General features: G+C 33.1%; 1 protein-coding gene across 3 annotated transcripts in view; it reads left to right on the plus strand.

Moving 5' to 3' along the window:
* Gria2 (glutamate ionotropic receptor AMPA type subunit 2) overlaps window positions 1-25,739 on the plus strand; it is a 139,895-nt gene that overhangs the window by 13,124 nt on the left and 101,032 nt on the right. The gene's annotated exons all lie outside the window — the stretch shown is intronic.

A 25,739-nucleotide genomic window follows, 5' to 3' on the forward strand; every position in this document is an offset into this window, starting at 1 on the left:
GCAAAGTAGTCTGTTGTTTATCCTGCATTTTATTGATGATTACCTTCTTTTCTCTATTTTATTTTATTATATTTTTGGTATTGGAGATTGATCCCAGATCTTCACACATGGGAAGAAATCACTTTACCACTGGGCTACACCCCAGCTTCCTCTTTTAATAACATATGCAAGTGGGTTTGTAGAACAAATTGCAATGAGTGAAATAATTTGTAGTCTAAAAGTATTTGCATTTTGTGTAAATATTCAAAAAAACATATCAATTTCTAGTCCTACATAGAGTGTATGAATGTATCTGTTTTCTGTCTATTGTAAGTGGTGATGTTTGTCATTAAACTTTTTAAAATTTTGCTATTCTTTCATTACTTACATTTAAAATGGAAACAGTTTTGTGTATGTGTGTACAAATGTGTGTACACAGTTGTTCATAGTTTTGCTCAGTTTTCTTTCTTTGGATGTGATATCCACTTATTGTGAGTTTATTTATTACTCACTGATACATATATTAAAGTAACAGATGCTTTGTTGATTACAGCCACTTTACCCAGTATTGTGTACCCAATTTCAAAATTGTTTGTTGCTTTGGAATTTTTGTGCCTTGCTCCCCAAAGCTTCTCCTACTTCAGATTATTTAAAGAAGAAAAAAAACTGCCTGTAATTTTATTTAACAATTTCTTGATACAAAATAAATTTTTGATTTATCTGTATTATTTGATTATTAAAGGGGGAATGTATCTTAATTTTTTCCCTCATAATGTTAGCTAGTTGTCACAGCATATATTAAAATATCCAGTTTTCCTTTATTGATTTTAAATCAATCAAGTTTTCTTTTTAAGTAAATAGTTCTTTAAGGAGTTAAAAAACAAGGTGGGAATTTAAACAAGAAATGAAATAAACGGATTGAATCTACTATCAGCAGAGGAATGTAAAGTCATGAAGACATTCCTGAGCAGAGCTGTTATCATAAATTGAGCTTTTATGTTACAGGGATCTCGGATCAATAAAAGAGCATATCAAATTTTGAACATTAACTGAGCCCAGAGGGATAAATAAAAGATTTTGTTATGTTTTTTGGCTTGTGTCACAGCACTGATAACACTTAAATGGGCTTAAATGGGCTGCTACTTTTGCATATTACTTCAAAGGTAATTCAGTGTATATATATGTTCACAAATAGACTATTAAAACTAAACACCATAGTTCACATGCAATAAAGAAAGGTAAAGGTGTAGTGGCACAAACCTGTAATCCCAGCAGTTTGGGAGGCTGGGGCAGGAGGATCACAAGTTCAAGACCAGCCTCAGCAACTTAGTGAGGCCCTAAATAACTTAGTAAGATCCCATCTCAAAATAACAAATAAAAATAATAAAATAATTATTTTATTATATTATATGATAATATAAAGGACTGGGGATGTGGCTCAGTGATAAAGTGCCCCTTGTTTATTCTCTGTACAAGAAAAAAAAAGATAAAGGAAATCACATACTCATGGCCTTATTAAATAGTGTACAGTTTCTTCCCCTGTTTTGAAAATCAGTAATGTGTTCTAACTAAAGCCATATATCAACCAGTGTTTGATAAATCTGATTTAGACTGGAATACTAAACATAATGCTAAACTATTACTTGCACGAATATACTTTCAGCCCACTTACGGTGCAGGACATGAACTATATTTTTTTTTCAGAATATCAGGGTAATGTGTAAATTTGAAACTACTTCATTTTGTGCAAATAAAAAGGATTAAAAATATTACAAGAGATATATGGACTTACTGAATGGGGCAAAATGTGATCAAGGGCCCTGAAGTATGTTTTCTAATATTTTGCCTTTCCATAAACATAAGAGTGGAAAGATTTTTATCTTTCCACATAAAATTTTCCCTTTTGCTACTGAGAATTGCACCCAGGGTTGTTTTACCACTGAGTTACATCCTCAGCACTTTTTCTATTTTATTTTGAGGCAGGATCTCACTAAATTGCCTCTGCTGGCTTTGAACTCATGGTCCTCTTGCTTCAGTGTCCAAGTTGCTGATATTATAGACATTTGCCATCATGCCTGGCCTCAATATGATTTAATACAATATATTTCATGCATCTTTTGTGGAATAGAGTCTTGTCTGGTTGAACAAAGTAAGGTTACAATAATAGAGCCACAACAATTTTTCATGTGAAAACCCTTTTAAAAATTTTTCCCAAACACTAGCATAGTTTTGTTTCTTCCCCCAACTCTGTAATATTGTTCAAAAATTAATAAAAACTTTCTGAAACTCTTATTAGAATATTCTTCCTAATTATACAAGTTGATATATTTTAGGTGGAAAATGGGGAAAACCCAACGGAAAATAACCACAATAAATTTACCTAAGAAATAATTGCTTGGTAATACTTACATGTGTCCTTTTTCAGCTATTTTGTACTTAATATTATACTTGAAACACTTTTGTATGGCTTTATAGCTGTTTGCAAATTAAATTTTCCTAGCTTCATAATAGTTAAGCAGATAATTCAATTAATAATCTTTTATTTTTGAGTCCTTTTTTATTCATTATAAAATACTACTGAAAATGAAAATTCTTCTTCATATACATTTTCCCTCATTTCAAGTGACTGAATTATAAACATGGAAACAAGTATGATGAAGCATTTAAATATTTCAAATGGATGCTAAGGATATTCATACCAATTTATAATCCTGGCAGTTATCTGTGAAAAGCCTAGATTCTTAGAACCTTAAAATCATTTTTATAATTTTAAAAAGTCCTTACATATTTGGCAGCTAAAAGTCCTCTTTTGTTATGTAGCATTCATGTTCATTATTGCTCATCTATGATTTTTCTTTCATAAAATATTTAAGTTCTTTTGCCCAATTTTCACTGCCAACTAGGCCTTTTTCCCTATTGAATTGTCTGAGTTTATTTATTCAAGGTCACCATGGCAGGGGAAGATGAGATTAGAGAGCCACACATCTAACAATTTTATGCTTCATCTTGGATGAGGACCATGTCACTTTATCTGACATGTCACTGTCCTATTCACATATCCCCCCCCCCCCCCGAACTTCAAGGGAGGAGAGGCTAATCCTCCCTATGTCCAGAATAAAAGAACTCTATTAGTGAATATTACTAATGTCTAAAAACAGATAGTAACCATTGGCAATCAAAGCCTACTTGATTCTTTTCTCTAGTTTATTATTTTTCCTTTCAATTTTGTATAAGATTACTTTTTAAAAATAATTGCCACAAAGATATGGAATTTTGGCTTATTTTTGGAGATTTTTCCTTGGAATGTATCTGCTTATATTTAAAACTTCCAATAACATAGAAAGACAAAATGGAAAACAACTTGCCTCTGTCTATTCATCTAGTGGTTAACTCTTTATTAATAAAATAATTGTACTTAATTTTATCTTGCTTAATGTTTTTTATTATGATTTATAGTAATATGCTTGAAGCCAGCTCTCATTTTGACAGTTATAGATGTTGTCTTTTAATTGTGCATTTTATAATTAGATGGCATTTGTGAGTCAATATTGAGAATATTCATAGTCTACTTGTGTTTATAATTCATTAGCCCTGTATACATAGGCTTTATATAGATTTACTCTAAAAGTTGGAAAAAGCAGTGTTATTTACACAATTATATAAGGTTGAGTGACAGTTATTCACTATTTGTCAAGTACCATGCTATGAATGAATTTTCCAATTTTAAAACATTTTTTCTTTCCTGATATTTGAAATTCCCAAATGCCCTCATGCATTATATGGTTTTTATATATTTGTAAATTCTAATTCTCATATATCTAGTTCATGGAATCTAGTATTTCCAGAGACTTCTCTTGCATCCTCCTAATGAACTCCAGATTTGTTGCTCTTGAATTTTCTGAGCAACTCATGCTTGAATGACACTGCTGTACTGTGGTTTATCATATATCTATTTCTTGGCTGGTGTATTTCTTCATATATTTTAAATTCATTTTTTATTACTTACAAATACATTCTTTTAAAACAATTCTATAGATATTTATGTGTGAATTTATTATATAATATTATAATTTACTTAAATATAAATCTATATGTAAATCTATCTATCTATCTATCTATCTATCTATCCGTTTTATTTTTGTCTCGTGAATTGAACCCAGAATCTTTCCCATGCTAGATAAGTGTGTTACCAATGAGTTACCCTCCTGACCCTTTTATGTTTTTATTTTGAGGGTCTCTATTAATTGCTCAAGTTATCCTAGAATTGCAATCCTCTGCTTCAGCCTCCTAGGCAGCTGGGATTGCAGGTGTGGCCACCATATCTGGCTACATATGTTATTTCAATGGAATTACTGGTAGTCTCCTCCCTGTCCCATAGAATAAGATGTGAATGCCTTCTTCCATCTTACTGATTGATTCTATTGCTCAGAATGCCTTCTAGTTTTTCTTCAAGATCAATTATGTCCTAGTTAGGAGCAGTGGTTTCAGAATTAGATTACATTTTTTTCCACATGGATGTTAAAAGTATCTTGGAATTTCTAGTCCTTTTATTATTTTCTTTGCATGTTGTGCCTTTATTTTACAGATGTTATATTCCTCTTTCATTAATCTCTCTATACCTGAAAAGTACCCTACAAGAGCTTTCTCTTTTCCTAAAATTTGAAATCAGTTTCTCCTGAGCTTATTAACTGCAGTGCTCTCTATTTGGAAGTTTTCTTCACTCTTGACTTATGGACTTTTGTTTCTGAACCCACTGATTTGATTTTCTTGGTCTCCATTCCAATTTAATTTTTTCCCCCTAGAGTTCTTAAGTGACTTCAGAGAAAAAGTGCTCAGAGGTAAATGTTCTAAGCTCTTTAATGTTTGAAAAGGTTTTAATTTTCCTCTCATATGTGATTGAAGGCTCTACAAGACATCAAATTCTAGGTTAAAACCATATTTTCTTAGAATTTGTTAGGAATTACACACGTACCTTTTATTGTTATATGTTGTTTGAGAATTCTGCTTTTTTTCCCTTCATGCATTTATTATTTCCTCTCTGGAAGCTTGCAAGATCTTCTTAATCTTTAGTCTCCTAAAATTTCACAGGAATGTATTTAAAGGGGGCTTTTTATTAATAAGTCCTTCTAGGTATTTCAATTTGAAAATAACTTCCTTAAGATATAAGAAATGCTTAGCAATTATTACAGAGAGGATTTACCTTCTCTGTTTTCATTATTATTTCTTTCTATTTGACTATTATTTCTTTCTAGTAGACCTTTGCCTTTTTTATTTAAAGTAGTCTTAATATAACATAAACACTTGAATGTAGACTATCTGTCAAACTTTTGTGATACTATACCTCTAAAACTATTAGTTTTTATTGATATAATGCAATTCAAATAAATTACATAACATTTATTTGATTATTATACAGCATGTAAACAATTCTGAGATTGTTTTCAATAGCTACGCCTAAATAATCTTAAATAAATAGTTACATTTTCCTCCTTCCTAATTATTATCACATAGTCATTTGAAAGTACAGCTTTTCTGGAATTTTGGAAACATTAGAGAATTCCTAGAAGTAGAGAAGAATGTTTTTAGTGAAAAAGATATGAAAAAATTCCTGAATATTAAAGTTAAAGGGAAAAGATGATAAAAACAAGTGAGCAATGACATAAATAATAAGGGCTATTTTGTTTGTGCATTCCATATTACTAATTGTAATCTCATCCTGTAGTCCCTTTCCTTGTATTTAATGATGTTATTTTTCTTTTCTCTGGAAAAGTTCTGTAAATTTTATATTCACAGCATTCATCTTTGCTATCTCACTTTGGAGAGTTTTGTATTATATATTCTTAAATAGTTCATCTCTGGCAATTTTTTTTTTTGTATTTTCATCATGAAGGTCATCATACGTTTCGTTTCTGGGATTTTATTTCTAGAATTAGACAGGTTACAGCTACACCCATTTTTTAACAGATACACCAAAATAATCAGGTAGAAATACTAAATAATTATTAAACAATTGCTAGAATAAACAGAGCCCTGATGTTTTAGAGATTTTATTTCTTATTGTCGACTCTTTCTTAACCTTTACCTTGTTGATAACAGAGCTTATCTCTAGCCTTAGAAAATGGAAACACATAGAAGTGACAGTTGTACAAATGATACATTATTGAATGAGAGAAAGTATAGTTCTTCAAATATTTTTTTCTGATGATATTCAGGCAGATTGTTTTTTTTTGTGCTTTTTGATAATAGAGATGATGGTAAGATTATGAGGCTCATGTAACTGTTCTAAAGAGTTTAACACTTCTTTCTTAAAAGTTGTGTACAGTTGATTCTTGTTTAAAGTTTCCCAGAGCACTGAATTAGCTAATACTGAGCCATTCATTGCTCCTGTGGGGAACAGAGTTTGGTTCCTATGAGCCCCTTGCCACAACATTTTCATCAATCAATCAATATGTTGCCTTGTTTATATATGTCTCTATTTACAGACACCATTTTAAATATATATTGTTGATTCATTAACACTGAACTCATGGCCAGTGGCACTATAACTCATACCAGATGGAAGTCTATCTAATCCACATATTTTTTTCTGTAAGGTACATCACAACTTTCTTGTGCTTACAAATACCAGGCAACACTTCAGCTCTGTGCTCAGGGACCATTTTAAACAGTAAAATCACCATTAGAGAGTGCAAGAATGCAAAAAATCTTGGCACCAAACAGGCTGCAGAAAGGATACTTGTTAAGAGGAAAGTAGGCTGTTTCCTTGATCTACCTCAACTGGGAACAGGATGTTGGGCAATTTTTCACCTCTCTGTACCTGCTAATGACTATGAAAATGCTTATAAATATTGATTTTTGGTTTACAAATAAATTTTCGGGAGCAGACAAATTCACAAATACAAGATCCACGAATAATGCAGATTGGCTGTATTTGATTTGAGACAGTTTAGGCCATTTAACTTTATTTTAGTCATCTGATAGAGTTTAAAGGATTTTACCTTGCTTGAAAATGTTTATAATTATCTATGCTGAAAAGGCAGTTAGGATTTGAAATGATTTGGATCTGAATCTGACTTTAAACCCTGCAGAAGAAATTGAAAGGAAATGAAAGTGCTTATTCTTACAATTCAAGTTCATGCAGGAACAGCTGAAGGACAAAGCATCTTATTTTATTTTATTTCTAGTTTCTTTAATGAATGCCCTCTACATGAGAAGAGTCTAAAGTGCCCAAGAACACTAAGTTCCTTTGAGGCACCTGAGCAACAGTGTGTGTGAATTGTTTTGATGCTAGGTGCATATCACCATCCTTCTCACTAGTAAGGTAGTGTGCTGATGAACATGGAGAAAGGTGAAGGGAGGCTGGGTTTTGTGTGTATCTATGCATAACGTACACAGCATTTGGCCACAAGTTGGGTAGATCTAAGTTTTACATAGGCTTCTGGAACCTCGTTGTCAATCTGTCTGCTGTGAAGGCTTGTGCTAAGCACTGAGATGTTGGTGAAAACTAGATAGGTGTGGTCCTAATGGAGCCTACATTTGAATGGGGTTAGGGATCATCAATAGGGAAAGAAATAGAAAAGAGAACTATGAGTTGGGATGCGTAAGCCTCAGTAGGGAGGTATGATGGAGGAACTACATGATGATCCCACAATAGGCAGCTGAGTGAGGAAGGGCTTGTGAGACTGGGTGGATGAGAACCAGCCTGACACCTGAAGAATCAGGAAAGAGCATATCTAGCAGAGGAAACAGGGAGTACAAAGGACCTGATGAGAAAAGTCTCAGTGTGCTTCAAGGGTCAGGAAGAAAGCTGGTGCTGCTGCAGTACAGCAAAAGAGCAAGGTGGTAGGCAAAGGAAGCCGGAGAGATCAGCAGGAGGCAGAGCACACAGTTCTTTGTAAGCCATGGGAAACAGCCTGTGTGGTTTGATTTATGTAAATTTCAGATGCACATATATTTCAGACTGAAAGGTAAACAATAAAGCAATAAAAAGATCTGAACCCTGTAACTGCCCAGCTTCATCAAAGCAAACGGCAGGAAAAAATATTCAGTGTGAAGAAGTGAAAATAATTTCTGCACTCACAAAATGGCTCATGGTGACAAATATGCTCCTTTGCTTGGATTTGGAGATTTTGATTTTTGAAGGTAGGGGAAAACAGATTCACTCAATCTGAACAGCTCTCTGGACATGTCTCCCATGGCACTAATTAGTTTTTATGCTTACAGGGATGTCAGGTCTGTTGTGTTGTGAATTGCCCCATATAAGGGAGGCCCCTGATACTAGAGTTAAGTTACAACTCAGTTCCTTCAATATTTGCCCCTTACTTGGTGCTGAATCAATTTCCTGTAAAATGAGTCTGCAAGGTTTGACTTCCAAACTCTTCACTGTAAAATGACTTAGGAAATCATGGGAGGGCTGCCTGGCCTCGGGGTCCCCATTTCCTTCTTTGGCTCCACAGAATGAGAAGGCAGAGTTACTAGTGGTGAGAATGAACAGCCATATCTTTGCTTATGTGAATAGTCTCAACCTCTGATATGTTTGGTTGTAAATATAAGTACTTCAAAATACAAAAAAAAAAAATTTCTCATTTTCTAAAAGTTTATATTTTGCTCATTTCATTTGTCTAATGGAAAAAAAAACACCCAGATATCTGTGCACAGTGAATGAGGTGAGTATTTTCATAACAGGCTATAAGGCTGAAGTTACTGCTTTGGGTACACTAAGACCTTTGGGGGAAGCTGGAGTTTCCACATTCTACTATTGTTTGTACATAATTAAGGTGACATCATATACTTACATCTGGGTTTCTTTATGCTGCCAGGTTCAATGTGTGTCCATGGAATGAACTCTGACTTCCTTGTGAAAGAAACGCACTTACCTTTCCTTCCTCCTTATGTGAGCGATAATAGACTTGAAGTTGCATGTCATTCAAAGAAATAGAGTCCAAGCTAAGAACAGACCCTTTGAATCTTCTTCTATCAGTCTCATTAGACTATTGATGCTTTCTGCATAGAATCAGAAACAGGATATTTTTGAGGAAATTGTTAAAACCCAATAATTTTGCAAGATTGAAAGATTCAGGGAAACTTCCTGGTATTTTAGAAACATGAGTGAAATGAAATCCAATCATAAAATACCAGGAACTCAGAATCCCAGGCTCAATGTCATGTTAAGTAGAAAAGGCAATGAATTATTTGTCTTTTGAGGATACTTTCAAGGAAGAAAGACTTCTCCAGGTCAACCATTTCATCATAAAATAGCTGCTCTTGTCAAGAAATTTTGCCTATGTCTAACCAAATTTGTTTTTGCCATATTGTAAAGTTTCTTTCTTTTAGTGAACTCTCTTCTGCTTCCTCAGCATGTCAGAATTTCATATACCTCAAGGCAATGAAACCATTTATTTTTATGAAAAGGGACTCAACTCTTCGCTTTTCTCACAGAATTCTTGACTTTCTTACATGAATTTGTTCTCTGGTTTATTTTTTCTGCCATTTACAATTATTTCAGTTTTGTCTATTAATAATAATAACCAAAAAAATTGAGACCTACTCAGTGCAGTATAATGATTTCTAGTTAATTTTGATGTAAAGGAAGTCCACAAATTATTCAAGATATTCATCATATCATGAATACACTCCACTGTTAAATTTATTTTTGAAATAACTTCATTGTATTAGTAACGTACATTCAATAGGCAGACTATGATGCTTACTGACTTTTGTCTCTTTTCTCTGTTATTTCTGTGTTTGTTGTTTCTGTCTTATATTGGACTGGCTTTTTAACATCTGTTGGCCTCAATTATTTTATTTGTAAAATTTTAATAACATGATATTGTTACCATAAGAACATTTAATAAGATACTTGCTATATAGAAAGTACTCAGTAAATGCAAGTTTTCTTTCTGAGTGCTTTTTACTTCTTCATGAGTATTATATAAAATGAACACCTTTATACATATGTGAAATAGAAGTGTCTATTACACTTTGCCTGTTTTTAACATAAAATTTTAATGACATAGTTAATTCAGTTTCATAATTTAGTATGTCTTCCAACATAATGGATGATGGAATTGATACGGGGTACAGGGAGTTTGATTTTCTTTTCACAAATTATATTTTGAAACTAACCAAGATTTATCCTTATAAGTGATGATGAGCTGCACATCTATTATGGACTCTACAAAGTCATAACTTGAAAGTAAGAGGAAGTTGTCTCTCACATATATGCCCTCTTTTTATTGATTTGTAGAGATTTCTACTTCTGAGTTATGGGTTGCTTTTGCTTTGCAGAAATATCAAGTACTTATTTTTTATATTAAATGTTTCATATGCCTTAGAAAACATGATCTCATACTCTCATATAAAATATATGAAGTTAAAATTTTAGTTTTTTCATTTTCTCTCCATTTTCACTTTGGGTTCTTATATTCTTTTTATAAAATGAGGTAAAAATTGAAGGCTAATTTCTTCTGCAATAATATGCTGTGTGCTTTGATTTATTTTCTTTTACTTGAAGATCGAAATATTTTTCTTGCTATTTCTTTTATTTTGCCTCATTCAAATAAAGGAGAAGTGTATAATACTAGGGATTTGCCAGGCACCTTTATGTTACATTGGCCAAACACACTATCTTTCTATAATCAGGAAATACTTTTCAGGTATATTCCCTGGACCTAATCTTGAGCCAGACTCCCCCTGGAAAAGAAGCTTAGAGATCAGTTTCTTGCAGCCTATTATAAATATAAATATACTAGGGAAGAAAAAGAGATTTAAAAAATAGAGACTTGGAGATTAAAAAAAAACTATGTTCCTGAATATATGGTATATGTGGATTTAGAAAATGCTGAGATCGTTGTAATTAAGGAAGCCAGGAAATATTAAATTGTATTTTGTGGAAATATGGGAATAAAATAAAAAATATTGTAGTTATAACATGAGACACTTAAGTAAGGTACACAGAAACATATTCAGCCTGTGGAAGGTATTCAGTGAAGGATGCAAGGTCCAGGGAATGAATGTTGTTGACTGTGCAGCCACATGCATAATTACACAACAGGACTTGTCACCTTAATCCAAGTCTGGGACCTGGGCCAGCAGAGTGAGCAGGTCAACCTGAGCAGTGTGTGAGCTTGGCTCCCGGCAGCAGGGTTATTGAGGGAGGCAGGGCACTTGCAATTTTTGTGAGTCCTGGGAGAAATATTCACCCAAAAGTTGGACATGATACAGTTATGATTTAAAGGGGAGTTTAGAGCTTAAACTAGAATGTGGCATACATAGAAGGGAGAGGTCAGACTGCAGAGATAGCTAAAAGTAGGCACAAATGGAAATGGATTATCATGAAGATATCATTTACTCTTTTTTTGGAGGTGACTGTTAAGTTAGGCTCTGAATTATAAAACAGAGATGTGGAATCTTAGATTTTATCATATCCACTGGGGAATTATTTGTTACTAGTTTACCAAAAATAAGATCCATCTAGTTTGTCAGGTCTTCCCATAACATTCTTTATTCTCTGGATACTGATCTCTCAACCATAGTCAGTATTATCCTTTTATCTTTCTTTATTTCACAAATGTTTTCAATATATCTTATGTGCTAGACACTCTGCTAAGATATTGCCCTCAAAATGTTTGCAATTCAGGGAGAAACTTTTGTACCTCAAAACCATTCTAAAGTCCTGTGTGTTCCCCAACTTGAATGCCTTCAAACTCTCCTATTACTAGTTAAGAGGTTAGATACATACTTCAACACCAAATTTCAAGTTGTCATGAAGTCTTCCTGGAACATTCTAATCCTCACTGTTCCAGTATCTTTGAAATGTCTAAAGTATTTTGTTCATAGTTTGAAACTATGCACTCACAAAAGCTGGAAATGATTTAGTGATCATTTATTTAATGATTTTTAACATATAGAGACATCAATCTCAAAAAGATGAGATGATTTAGTTAAAAGTGACAAGGTTATTTATAGAAAGAGCCAGAATCTTTACCTAGAATTTATCACTTAAAAGAGTCATGTGCCTGGCAAAGTGCTTGGGATAGAAGGTATTCAATGAATGATATTAGTTTGTACCTTACTTAATGTAATTACCATTCTTTAAGAATAGATTTATGTTTAACACGTGTATTTAGTGTTCTGAAGCATTAGTGCTGAGCTCATTGTTGATGTTAAGAATATATTTCGCTATTAATTATTTTTTCAAGCCTATTAACCATTTTCTGCTTACTAACAAACTAGAACTCTGGAAATAGAGCAACCATGCTAGTGATAAGCTCTGATTGCCTTTGTATCTTTATTGTAAAGGATATTTATGGTTCTCGAGTGTTGCAATTAAGCAATGGGCATATGGTAGGGACATTACTCTAGTAAAAGCAATTGTTGATTGTTTATAGTTGACAGAGCTAACTGTCATGATCTGCAAATATTTTTAAAGCTACCATTTTGCATCTACTCCTTAAATTGGAATTAGTGCTTATGCATTAATGAGACTGCCAAGAATTGTTGCATTCCATAAATCAAAGGAAAATGGCTCCCCTTGGGTTGATAAGTATTTAAAGCCCCAAGCTTCATGAATAAGGCACAAATTTAACTGCTTCAATGCTATATTTTCTGAGGAAAGATATCGCTTCACTGGATGTAAAGTAGAAATATGGAGCCCTATGATACTAATGTTTAACTTCTGAAGAATCTGATAATTGATATTTATCTAAATTTAAAGAACCTTATTTTAGCAGATCAAAGGCTTAGGATAGTGATAGTACAGAATACAGCCAGAGGTGCAGGAAGGGTAATTATTTTATTCTAGAACTAAATGTAAGTGAGGTCCATTTTTGCAATTGAAGAAATGAGCTTATAATGGTGGCCCATTCCTTCTCACCTGTGCAATGCATGCATCAAATAAATATCAAGAGACCCTTCCTTGTACATTCAAAAGACCAGATCCAGGTTTGAGGATTTCAATAGGGCCAGTCCTCTAAAATTCCTAAGTTGCAAATCTGTTCAGAAGAAAAAAGTGATAAGTACATAAAAACACACAAGCCACTCCATCCCCAAGTGAAAACTCAGCAGTGAATCAAGAAGGCTTTCTTGCACCTCAGCAAAAATAACAAATGGATAAAAAGATATGACTAAAGATGCTCAGACACATCCTTTTACATGTATACAGTCTTAATTTCAAAGTAAAGTCCTCCTTCCCTTCATGTACTTTGTGATTTCCCGGAGGTATTTTAGGATGCTGGCAGTTAAGGAAGTAAGAAGGGAGACTGCTTTCCACCTGTCCATCTTTGTTCGCTTGTACTCTGTTTCTTTCTCTTCCTTCACGATTTCTTCCTTTCACCTTCTTTTAGCAGGTGGGAGTATGAGAGGAAAAAACATCTAATTTTCCCAAATTAGTTGGATTTGATGCATTATAAAACCTATCAAAAAACAAAGACTGGAAGACAAACTCCTGTCGTCATTACAAAAACCATGGAAAATCAGAGAAATGAGACTTTCCAGGGAAAATGTATTGAAAATACTGAAAGCCTTTAAAAGATATTTTTTATTTCTCAAAGGCTGGCCCATTATAAGAGAAATAATATAACACTGGTGTCCTGGAAGGAGCAGAACACAATCAATATGGACTCTCAACTTGTGTTTTTTTTTTTTTATTTTGCAAAATTAGCTCCTTCATTCACTTATTTTTTCACTTACAGAATAAAAGATGTTCATTGGATTCCATTCAGTTAAAAATTTCACCTTAGGAGTTATTTCAGCCCTGTAGTACTATTTTTTTTTCTCTTTTAAAATTTTGTTTCATTTTTCTTGCTAGTGACAGCTGGCTGATGTCCACTATTAATGTTGACATTGTAAATGGATTTCAAAGCCAATGAAGATGCATATCTTTCTAATAAAGATGCTGCAGCAGAGATGAATGCTCCAGCAATAATGCCACTAATGGCTGACACAACTAGAATAAAATTACCATTTTATAAGATTACTTACTACATGAAGCTGTGAAGATAGTAATTGGGCAAAACATTTATATGCATTCATTCATTCATTCGAGATTAATACAATCAGTAGTACCACTATGGCAGAAGCCTTGATGGTGGACATCAATGCAGGTGATGCAAAGGCAACCATAGGCACATGCGAAAATTGTGGCACCAAACTACAGTGAGTGGTCATTGTACTCATTACTTTCACACACTCACCTCAAAACCATGTAAAAATAAAAACAAAAACAAAATTTTAAAAAATTACTAAATAATATCTACTATAAAATAGTAAAATTCAATGCTTTCACTGAATATCAACCCTTAAGTGGACATTTTTCTATTATCTTGCAATACAAAATGAAAAGTTTGCATGAAGTGCTTGACTGTCACACAGAAACATGGTGATCGTGTGGCACAGAAGCACTTGTGTGAGGGTGAGCCCGTTTGGCCACTTATGCCCTAGACCAACTTTTTTTTTTTTAGAAGGAACAACTGACAAACTAGGGTTGTTTAGCCCTGTTTAATTGACCAACAAGTTTTGAAAAGAACAAAGAGGGTCTGTTACTTTAAGGAAACAGCTGACAGTATTTGTTGCCAATTCTAAAATTCAAGCTGTTAAGTTAAAAATAAAATTTTGAAAAACTTGCATCTGCCACTATGAACTCATCCTCTTCCAAATAATTAAAGGCTTCTCACATGATATGAGTGGTAATATTAGGGACTGCAGGATTTGGATATTGTATAATGAGATGTGTCAACATTTGGATGATCTGCCTCAAGTGAACTGACACTTTCCAAATGATTATCACACAGTATGACAGAATTACATGTGAGCTAAAGATCCACTCAACCACTAGATATAACAGTGGATTTTAATGGAAAAGAGTACAAAAAAAATTCATTTATATGATTTTAGAGTTCACATTACAGCTAAGCCTGAAGAAACTATCACATGTCAACTGTTAGTATGGTTTCAAAGAATAATACGTGTAATTGCTGGAAAAGGCCATCAAACCACTTTTCAGATGACATATCTGAGTGAGGACAGATTTTCTCATATATAACCACTAATGTAAAATATAGGAACCCAGCTACTTTAAAAATATCAAGAGGAATGTAGATATATAAAACAATGTTCTTCTCATTTCGGGGGACAATTTGGTAATTTTTACAAAATAGGTTAATTATGTTAAATTATGATGGGTTATTTTAAAAGAAACTGATAAACATCTAAACTTTAATTGAAAATTTAGTTCATAGAAATAACTATAATTCATATAAATAAAAGCTCTTGACAATTTTTGAGGTTGAATGCTGATCCCCAAATGTTTGAGAACTGCTACTCTAATGTGTGAAGATTTTCTACTGGAGAGACTTCAGAGATTGAACTGAAAACATAATAGAATGCCAGAACTTAGAAAATTGGAACTTTGAAGCTTGTTTGCTGAATTCCCAGAAATTAACATATTTGGGGAATAATTGCTTATTTATAGGGATCAATATTCAGTCATGCTGTTTTGTGACTGGCCTTGTCTCATACCTCACAAAATTGATCCAAGCAGAGAATTGTACTGGAAACTGTAACCTAGAGCCAGGACAATCCTATCATTGATGTTGTTTTTATCCTGTGTTCTTACCTACTTTCAGAGGAAAACAAAATTCATTTTATGCTAGTCATGAAAAAAGCAAAAGGAACATTAAAGAAAAAAATCTTTTATGTAATCTCATAAGTGATTTATAAATAATAATAAATCTGCTTAAAGAGTAGCTTTTTCAGTAATATTTGAAAATAAAACTCTGTACCACACATCTTTTCAATTTTTTATTTTTTTTACAGTGGCAGTCACAGGGTTAGACTAAAAATGAGAGGAATTAGTGCCTTCATTTCCTACCTAGAAGCACACAACTACATAAGTGTCATTATAATCTAATTCTGCAAGAATTTTTTTAGATGATGAAGGCAGGCAAAGCTACATTAGAATATTAATGATTTGGAGACAATTAGATAATTATTTGGCAAAAAAAAAGCATACCCTCATTGTCTTCTATATTCTTGCACTGTAATACATGGAAGAATCTTTTTACAATCTAGGGATAGAAGAAGTCTTTAAAAGCATATATCACAAAAAGCATAAGCCACAAAGGGATAAATGAGTAGATTTAATGACATAAAACTCAAGAAATGTTATAGAAGATAGTTAACTCATTAAAAATGATTGAGAAAAATGTATCTAACAAATTGACAAATGGTTAATATCTGTAGTCTATAATGTGTGTAAAGAGCTCCTTAAAATCAATAAGTTGAAGAGCAAACACTCTAATATAAAAATGATTAAAGGTCGTGAAATTCAGTAACGAGAAACAAACATTCACCAAACATATTAAGAAATCTGCCATATTGATAATATCACCAATATTGGAGCCATCCATGGTTGAGCATGTGTTGTGCTAGCAGTAGACTTTCATGCCCAGTGGGAGGATTTTAACTTGGTTAAATGGAACTTAGAAATTGCTCTTTTAGCAATTTATCTTTGGGATGTTCATGTATGTCAGTAAGATAAGTAAAGGATGCTCATTGTTTTCACTGGTGAGATTTTGGAAACAATCTAATGGCTCACCAATTATGAACCAGCTAAATAAATCATGCTAATCATTTCAGTATGTTTCCATATAGTCATGAAATTGCATGTTGTTTTACATTATATGTTAAGTATAAAAATATAGATTCTTTTTTTAATCAAAATATTAGGTGTGTTTGTATGTGTGTTTTCGTTTGTGTAATAAATGTCTCTCTCTCTCTCTCTCTCTCTCTCTCTCTCTCTCTCTGTGTGTATATATATATATAGGTAAAATGATTTTTGGAAGATGTACACCAAGCTATTGAGAGCTGCCTTATCAGTGATACAGTAAAAAGAGATTTTTACTTTCTTTAACTATTTAGTTTTTCCTTTTCCTTCCTTCTTTCTCCCTTCCTTCCTCTCTCTCTCTCTCTCTCTCTCTCTCTCTCTCTCTCTCTCTCTCTCTCTCTTTCATGCTTTCTTGCTTTTCTTTTGTGTATAATGAGCACATATTAGTGGTAAGCATACTTAGATTGCAGTTCTATTTTTGCCAAACACATTACACGAATATACTAAATCCATTTAATATTAATTGAATTGAATTTTCCTGGTGGAATTAAAGGAACACAATTCAAAATGCGGATATCATCCCCAGCATCACAGACACACACACACACACACACACACACACAATCAATCAATCAATCAATACAATTTAAGTCATGGTTTCAGATATAAATAAGTTATTAAATTATGGTCACACTAGACATTTTGCATTCTACAGAGTAAACCTGCTGTAAAATCCTCCCTCCTTAAAAGGCAATTCATTTCTAAGGACTGAAGATCTAGTCACTTCAATCTAGTTCATACCTCCAGATCCTTCCTGCAACACAGTAATGAATTAACTTATGACAGAATCTAGGGTAAATTATGAAAGCTTTTCTGTTATGATAGCTTGATAGCTAGAAATTGTGAAGGACCAATTCTAGGATTTGTAGAAAGAGAAATGATTTTGTAATCAGGATTCTCTGATTCTTAGTATAATCATCTACAAAATAGGATTTCAGTTGAGATGTTTCTGGTGAAGACATTATTTTTGTTGAAGAGTGTTTGAAAATCAAAAAAAAAACATTTTAAGGTTTTAGTATAAGCCACTGAAAAACTAATGCAAGTTGGAAGAAATCAGCTATTCTATAAAACATATCATATTCCTGAATATAGTGACTACATGTTGGAAGCTCATGACCCCACATGAATTTAAAAGGTGCTTTTACTCTATTGGAAGACAATTATATATGAACACGAGAGAAAACTGGAGAATAAATTGTCAGATAAAAACTATTATCAGGAAAATGCCCAAAGACAAGTGACTAGAGCAGAACCTGTCAAAACAAAAGTTGCAATGTGGTTTAATTTCTCCTGTGCAAGTGTGGTACTTCCTATGAAGAAGGCAAAACTATAAATAGGAAATAGCCTATTTACTATTGAATCTTACCATGATATAAATATTGATACTGTTCTAGTCAGCTTTCTCTCATGATAACAAATACTTGAGATAATCAATTTATAAAGAGAAAAACATGTTTTAGTTCTTAGCTCAAAGTTTCCAGTCCAGGATAGGTGGCCTTCTTTCTTTAGGGCCTGTGGCAAGGAGGCACATAATAGGACAAGCACATGGTAGAGCAAAACCATCCACTCAGAGCCTGGAATTAAAAGGGAGAGAGAGAGAATGAGGAGTTTCATGGTTCCACTATACTATTGCCTCCCAATAACACATGCTGAGTACCATGCCTTTAACATATGGGCCTTTGGGGAATATTGTAGATCAAAACTTTGGGAAATAATTTTAATGGAGTATATAATTAAAAGTTAAAAAACATTGAGTGTCAATCTGAGGCAATAATTTTTAAAAATGTAGAACATAGTATAAGGCAGTATATAAATTACCACATAAATACAAGTGAACAGGAGCTATAGGTTCAGATAAAGGAAACACAGGTTCCTAACCTGGAATGTAGACATGGAGGAGGAGGAAACTGAACTGCATTGGGGCCAATAATTAGGATTCAATTTAGAGGCAGATCTTGGATAACCTGGATGAAATTCAGAAATATTAGAGAATTCATTGACAATTCTTCCATTCATTTATGATACATTTTTTTTTCCTGACAAATTAGGGAAAGGAGTTGACATTAAGTTCCTGGTTAATGTTTATTACTTTCTGAGTGTTTAAGCATTATTGCTTTATGAGTCAATAAATTAGTGAAAGCTAAACTACTATACAGGAAGATGACTAGCATTTAGAATAACATGCTGTATGTATGTGCTGGTGTGCTTGTATATATGGATGTATACAAATATATACACAAAAAAGAATATGTAAAATACAATGTATATGGATGTATACAAATATATACACAAAAAAGAATATGTAAAATATAAATTTTATTGAATATATAAAATTATATAAAAAGGAAGCCCTGGCAGAGGACTTTTTATCGATGGGGAGCCTGGACAAAGAGAGGTTAACTTTCCTAGTATCACTTGCTCTATAAAACCTGGACTGAATCCATTTCTCTCTCATCCCAAACCCTATAGTCCTTTTCCTATGTTGTGCTGCTTTTTGTTTTCTTCATCCCAATGTCCAATCTCTTTCTGAGGCTGTTATTTGATTGTGAAATTTATTTTACTCTTCCACATCACTCAAGGGGGGAATTTATCTTCATTGCTTTGGAGCCTGAATGTGTGAATGTATCTTAAAACTGTAATTCTGTAATCCCAGCAACTCCAGAGGCTGAGACAGGTGGATTACAAGTTCCAAACCAGCCTGGGCAACTTAGCAAGACCCTGTCTTAAAATAAAACTAAAAGGTCCAGGGATGAATCTCAGTAGTAGAATGTCTCTTGGCAGCAAAATTAAAAAAATAAAGAAGCCGTTCTAAATGTTTGCAAAGATCAATGAGCCCTTTCCTACTTTTGGTAAACATTGTTTATGGTAGCTGTTCGCATTGTCTCCTTGACTAAAATGCAAGATATAGCAGTGTGAAAAAAATGACATTTGTGAAAATCTAGAGTCAATGTCAAAATTGTTGTTTATCATAGTACCTCAGCTCTGCTTATGAGAGCAGAATATAATTTTATTTTAATCTTGGAATCTAAACCACTATGAAGATAACTGAATTTAGTAAAAGAATAACTATGGGAACAAGGTAAGTATTCTGCTACTACAAATTTAATGTAACATAACTGACGAGTAAAAGCCATATGCTGTGGGGCCTTGCTAATTAAACCTTAGTATTACGATTCCTGAAAAAAAGAAAAAAGTCTGTGTCACAATAGTTATGAAGCAAGAAGAAACAGAAAAAAAAAAAGAAGATAAAGGAGTGAAGGGGAATAGAAAAAGCTTTTGCACTAGCATCCCTGGAATTTACTAAGCCTTCAAAAATGTGTGTTTTTGAATGTTTTCCATGTTTCATGGAGCTCCTTTGGACAAGCCATTTTACCTGTTCACATGCCACATTCCCTTAAGGAAGAGTCTCTGTTTGCATTTCCCACACATTGGATTGTCCAGACAACACAAACTTCATTATGGCTCCAATATGCTGTGGTTAGATCATTTCCCAGGTCATCTGATACTCATAGATGATCTGAACCTTAGTCTGAATTCACCCTCTATCCTAAAAGAGGAACAAAACACAAAAAATATAAAAGAAGGTCACAATACAGCAAGATTATGGCTTCTGTTCTGTGTACTTTCATTGTACATAATTGTCCTTGTTCCTTGTGTTTACTACTGAGTCCCTATGAGAGAATACCAAATACAGATTCCTGGCTCTAACTTTTCTCTGTCTCCATTCTTGCATCTCCAATTGGCACCTAAACTTGATCAGAATTTATGACATTAAAAACTTTCTTATAACCCACTGTCATGAAACACCATTAAAACTGTACTTTCACGTTATTTAACTGGGTTAAGATGGTATTTGATTACAGTTATTTTTTAAGAATTCTGCTCACAGACACCTTTGTTTACTAAAATGCCCAGTTCTGTCATTTCCATCTCCACTGGAAGTTTTCTTCTCATTCCCATTCTTATTCAGTGGTAACCAGATTAGGCCTATACTTTCCTTATAATTTGTTCTATATACTCTATTTTCTTAACACGTATGTTAAAAAAATACTTTAAAAAATTTTGTGGCTTTTCATTGCAGAGAATCTAAGCAAAATCATCTTCCTAGTCTACATATTTCAGGGTTTTCTCTTTTTAGTCCCATCATACTACCTCTGTGAACTTCTTAAAATTATACTATTAATTCCAGTATAAATTTAGCCTTGTGGAAAGACTCCCATGTAACTATAGCTTAACTGATATAAAAATTTAGTTATCTGTCACACAACAACCTAGATACAGATGATTGAGAGATATGATAGATCTATTCCATGTGGTCAGTTAGGAACCCAAATTCTCCACCTGAATTGCTTTTTTTTTTTTTTTGAAAGATCAGCTGTCACTCAATGCTATGTGCCTAAACCTAGTACCAGGAAAAAAGTGAGGGAAGAGACCTCACTTTTTGCATTTAATAATACTCTGGAATTTCCATGTCACTTCCTTTTACATATCATTGTCCAGAACTTAATTACTTGGCCATAACTAGTTGCATAGAGGCTATAAAATGCCCTCTTTATATTAATCAAGTATTTGCACTTATACTTGCTGCTGCTATGGAAGAAAGGGGATAATGAGAGAATAACTGTCACATTCACTCAGTTGTTATTGATAATGGTGGTGGTTTCCTCCTGCTCCTCCCCCTTCTTCTCCTCTTTTGCTTCTTCACCTCCTCCTCCTCCCTGTCTTCCTCCTTTCCTCCTTTTTCCTTTTCATTTTTCTCCCTTTCCTCTTCCTCTGTCACTTCACCAACTTCTGGTTCCTTCCTTTTCCTTCTTATCTCCATGACTTAATTTTTTTTTATATTGAGATTTCCTTTCCTTGAGCTCCACCTACATTATTAGAATTCTTATCTGTTGTTGAAAGCAATACCCACACCATATTTAAAAATTTTTCAAGACATTATAATTTGGAATAAATCTGTTTTCCTTCTTATTTTCTTTTACACATAATTGTATACTTCAATGTCTAATTTATCATTTTTAGTTCTGTATTTAGAATGTGGGCAAATACTAAATCATATACATATTTTGGTCTAGGTAATATTTGTTTGCATTGCCTTGTGTATATTAAAATTTTAAATGTAAATTCATGGGTGTTTATTACATTCTGGGTACTATTTTATTTATTTATTTTTTACCCTATGAGCAAACAATGTTTCTTTTGCTTTGTGTTCATTAGTTTAGCTCAGTTTAAAATTATCTTTGGGTATCTACATTGTTCTGGTGTTTAATATATGTATATATATTTACAACAAGTGCTTTTTTCTTTAAAAACATTGTACTATATTGTTTTCTTTGCTCACCTGTGCTCTGTCCGTCCTACTATGTTCCCTATGTTGCCTATGAATGTATTCCTATTAAGTAGATTTTATAGGACTCCAAACATTATTTGTTTTTTTAAACAATAAAATAAATTAATCTGAAATATCTTCTACCTTCTTATTGAGAAATACCCTTTTCCATGCTGGATAACGATCTTTTAAGAACTAATTAATGTATATGATCAAAATAATGCCAATACTTTGGTTTGACTGTGAGGTTTCATTGAGATGCTTCATTTTTGATCTTCACAATAAGGGCACTTTGTTTGCATGGTATTTAAGTTTTCAAAACCAACAGATATTTTTAAAACTAAGCTTAGAGAATACACCAGTTTTCACATAAAGCAGTAAAACCTTGAACTAGTATTTATCATACTTTGACTTTTTTTTTTTTTTGGCAGTTCTATCCTTCTATCCTCAAATTCTGGTAACTTTGGTTGCTAGATGGATTCTAACTTCAAACCCAGGACCATAGAAATAGCTGAGCCATTCTTCTTAACAAAGTGAAATTTGGAATAATATCATTACTTTCTGCCAAACCAGTTGGTGAACTTCCAACAAACTGTCTCCATAATCATTTCTGATACTTAGAGGGTATCAAAAAATGAGCCCTGGGTACCCATGTGGCTTCTAAGCTACAGTGTAGCCTTTCTGTAAGCCTTGCCACTGATTTTGACCCAATTCATTAGAGGAGGATTTCTTCAGGCCACTATTTGATTGGCAGTCTTTTGTATTGCCTTCATTCAAATCTCTTGGTATCTAATCATCCTTTAAGAAAGAGACACAATGTACTCTGGTTTGAGATAGTCTCCCTTTTTAACTCTCTCTCATTAACCTCTTATTTTAACTCTCTCTCTCATTAACCTCCTAGAAGGAGCAAAGATAGAGATAATTTCATAAAAACTTCTTAGGAAAAAAGTTTTCACTTCTATTTTCATTTGCATTTGTATTTCCCAAAAGATTTATTTTTGATCAATGTTATTTAAGTAGGATTAGAAAAAAAGAAACCCCAAACTGAATCCTCAGCAGCAAGTAAGTTGCATGTTTGTATAGAAGACAAAAATGTAAACTTGTATTTACTTATTTAGCTCATAGTAGTTAACACATGCTTACCTAAAATATGACTTTTCTGGTTGTCATTTAAATTTGTCAAGGTTAGCTTAGATAGCAAGATTTACATAAACTAGGCCATAGTCTCACACAGTTATTTCCTTGAATGGAGAAGCAGAAAATATATCATATTAAGCTCTTCAATTCAAAGTGACTGGCATGGTAAACTTGTTTCTTTCAAGACATTCTATTTTCTGCTCTCCTTCCTTGGTGAGTAGCCAAAGCAATAGACAGATGCTTATATGTACTTTAATGATACCTGTTTCATGTTTGCTTTACAGAAATTTTAAATATCTGGACTGTTCCAGATGAAATAGCTTCTAGTTTTGGATGTCTGCATTGGTAGAGTTCTCTGTGTAGTAACTCAAGGATTTTTATAAGTGGTCGAAAAGTTAAAAATTTCCCAAAGAAATTTGCATTCTTACTGCTGTTGAAAGTATTCACATCTCATGTATTATAATTCTATTCTATTTTGCTGGAATTGAGAAAATATGGCCAACCAGGTGGTCTCAAAGTTGTTTTTTTTTTTTGCTACTTCTGAAGAGATTAGCATATAAACACATCACAACATATGGTTAAGAGTTCATTTACAGGTGTGACAGCTTCTGTGTTCTGTTGTCTTAAATCAATTTAATAGTCACAGTATGTTGGGTTAAATCCCTTGACAGCAATATTTATCTGCTTTAAACAAATATACTAACACAGTATAGATTTAATGAACTTTTATTATAATTTCAATAAATTCAGTAGTTCTTCTGTCCCCCTGGGGAGTTGGTGAGGTGGAGTTTCCTTCCCTAGGGGAGAGCCAAGATCACAGGCACTGAGATTTCTAGTGGAGATTTATATTTATAAATTCCTTAATTATTAAGTCTATTATTATTATTATTATTATTATTATTATCATTAACAAATGACCACAGTGATAATAATTATTGTTATTATTTTATATAATCATTTTAAATAATTATTATTTATATAATTATTTTCCCATTCCTGAACTTTAGTTTTGGTTACCCAAAAGTAAAATAGTGTTATCTTGTTCAGTAGTGCAAAATATTAATAAAATAATATAGAAGATTCTAAATATTTCCAGAGGGGGAAATATCTGAATGAAATACCATGAATCCAAGGACTACTCAAGAAATATGCTCATGTATTGTTTTTTTTGGAATTGCAGGAAGATTTAGGAATTTACTAAATTGAGTAATGTATACATTTTCTATTGCTGCTGTAACAAACGACCACAGACCTAATAATTGATGACAATGCAAACCTATTATCTTATTGTTTTGGAGGTCAGAAATCTAAAATTAGTCTCAATTGGTCAAAATCAAGGTGTCATCAGGGCTGTATTTTGTTCAGTTCCTAGAGACACCTACATTCCTTGGATCATGGCCTCTTCCATGTTCAGATCCAGCAATGGCAGGTGAATGTGAGTTTTTCTCATATTGCATACTCCGACATTCACCTTCTTCTGCATTGTTATTTAATCCTTTCAATATTCAATTTAAAAATATTTTTTAAGTTGTCAGTGGACTTTATTTTATTAGTATGTGATGCTGAAAATCAAACCTAGTGCCTCATTCATGGGAGGCAAGTGCTCTACCACTGAGCCAGAGTCCCAGCCCTATATTTAATTCTTATATAATCACATTTAATTCTTACAACTTTATCCTCACTTTGCAGATGATCACTATGAGGCAGATATTTTAAGTAATATCTCCTGATTATTCAGTAAATAGAAGAGGCATGATTTAACTCATGAAATCTGTTCTTAAAGCCCAGTATCTTTAACACTTAAGCTATTTTGCCCTTGTTGAATTAAAATATTAATCATTTAACTTTTAATTTATTAATTACTCAAATCAGTCATTAATTATTAATTATACCTACTGACAAAACAGAAATTCTGGTGAATAGTTGAAATATGGAAGCAAACAAGCAAAATATTGCTTTTGTCTCTGAATCCATACACGATGAGCTAAAAATATTTGTTTCTATAATCTACTTGTAACAAACCAGCCTAAAATTTAATAGCTTAAAAGAAAAATTACTGAATTATCTTTTATGATTCTATGGGTTTATTGGTATCAACTGTGTAGAAGAACATGCTGACAATGTGTAAATTTTTCTGGGCCTCATGCAACTGCAAAATCTAAGATGGTTAATTTTCTTTTTTTAAATTTTTTAATATTCATTTATTTTTAGTTGCAGTTGGACACAATATCTCTATTTATTTGTTTTTGTGTGGTGCTGAGGATCAAACCCAGGGCCTTGCTCTCGTGCTAGGCGAACGCTCTACCTCTGAGCCACAACTCCTGATGCTGGTTAATGATTTATTGACTGGAAGCTCAAACGTGATGTGGACTTTTCATTGCATGATAGCTATATTCAAAGAATTGTCCTGAGAATGTGTGTTGCAAGATAAAGGAAACAGATGGTGTCAGTCTTCCTAAAATGAGGCCAAGGACTTACACAAGGTCACTTCCGCTGCATTCTATTCATGAGGACATCAGAATAAGTCCCTACTCAAACAGGAAACAAATGTACCCCAAACTTTTATGAGCCTGTGACCACAAAGCCCAAGCCAACTTTAGTTCATTACAGACTATAATGTGGAAATTTAAT

This window comes from Urocitellus parryii, chromosome 10, assembly GCF_045843805.1.
Source record: "Urocitellus parryii isolate mUroPar1 chromosome 10, mUroPar1.hap1, whole genome shotgun sequence".
NCBI classification, from domain to species: domain Eukaryota; kingdom Metazoa; phylum Chordata; class Mammalia; order Rodentia; family Sciuridae; genus Urocitellus; species Urocitellus parryii.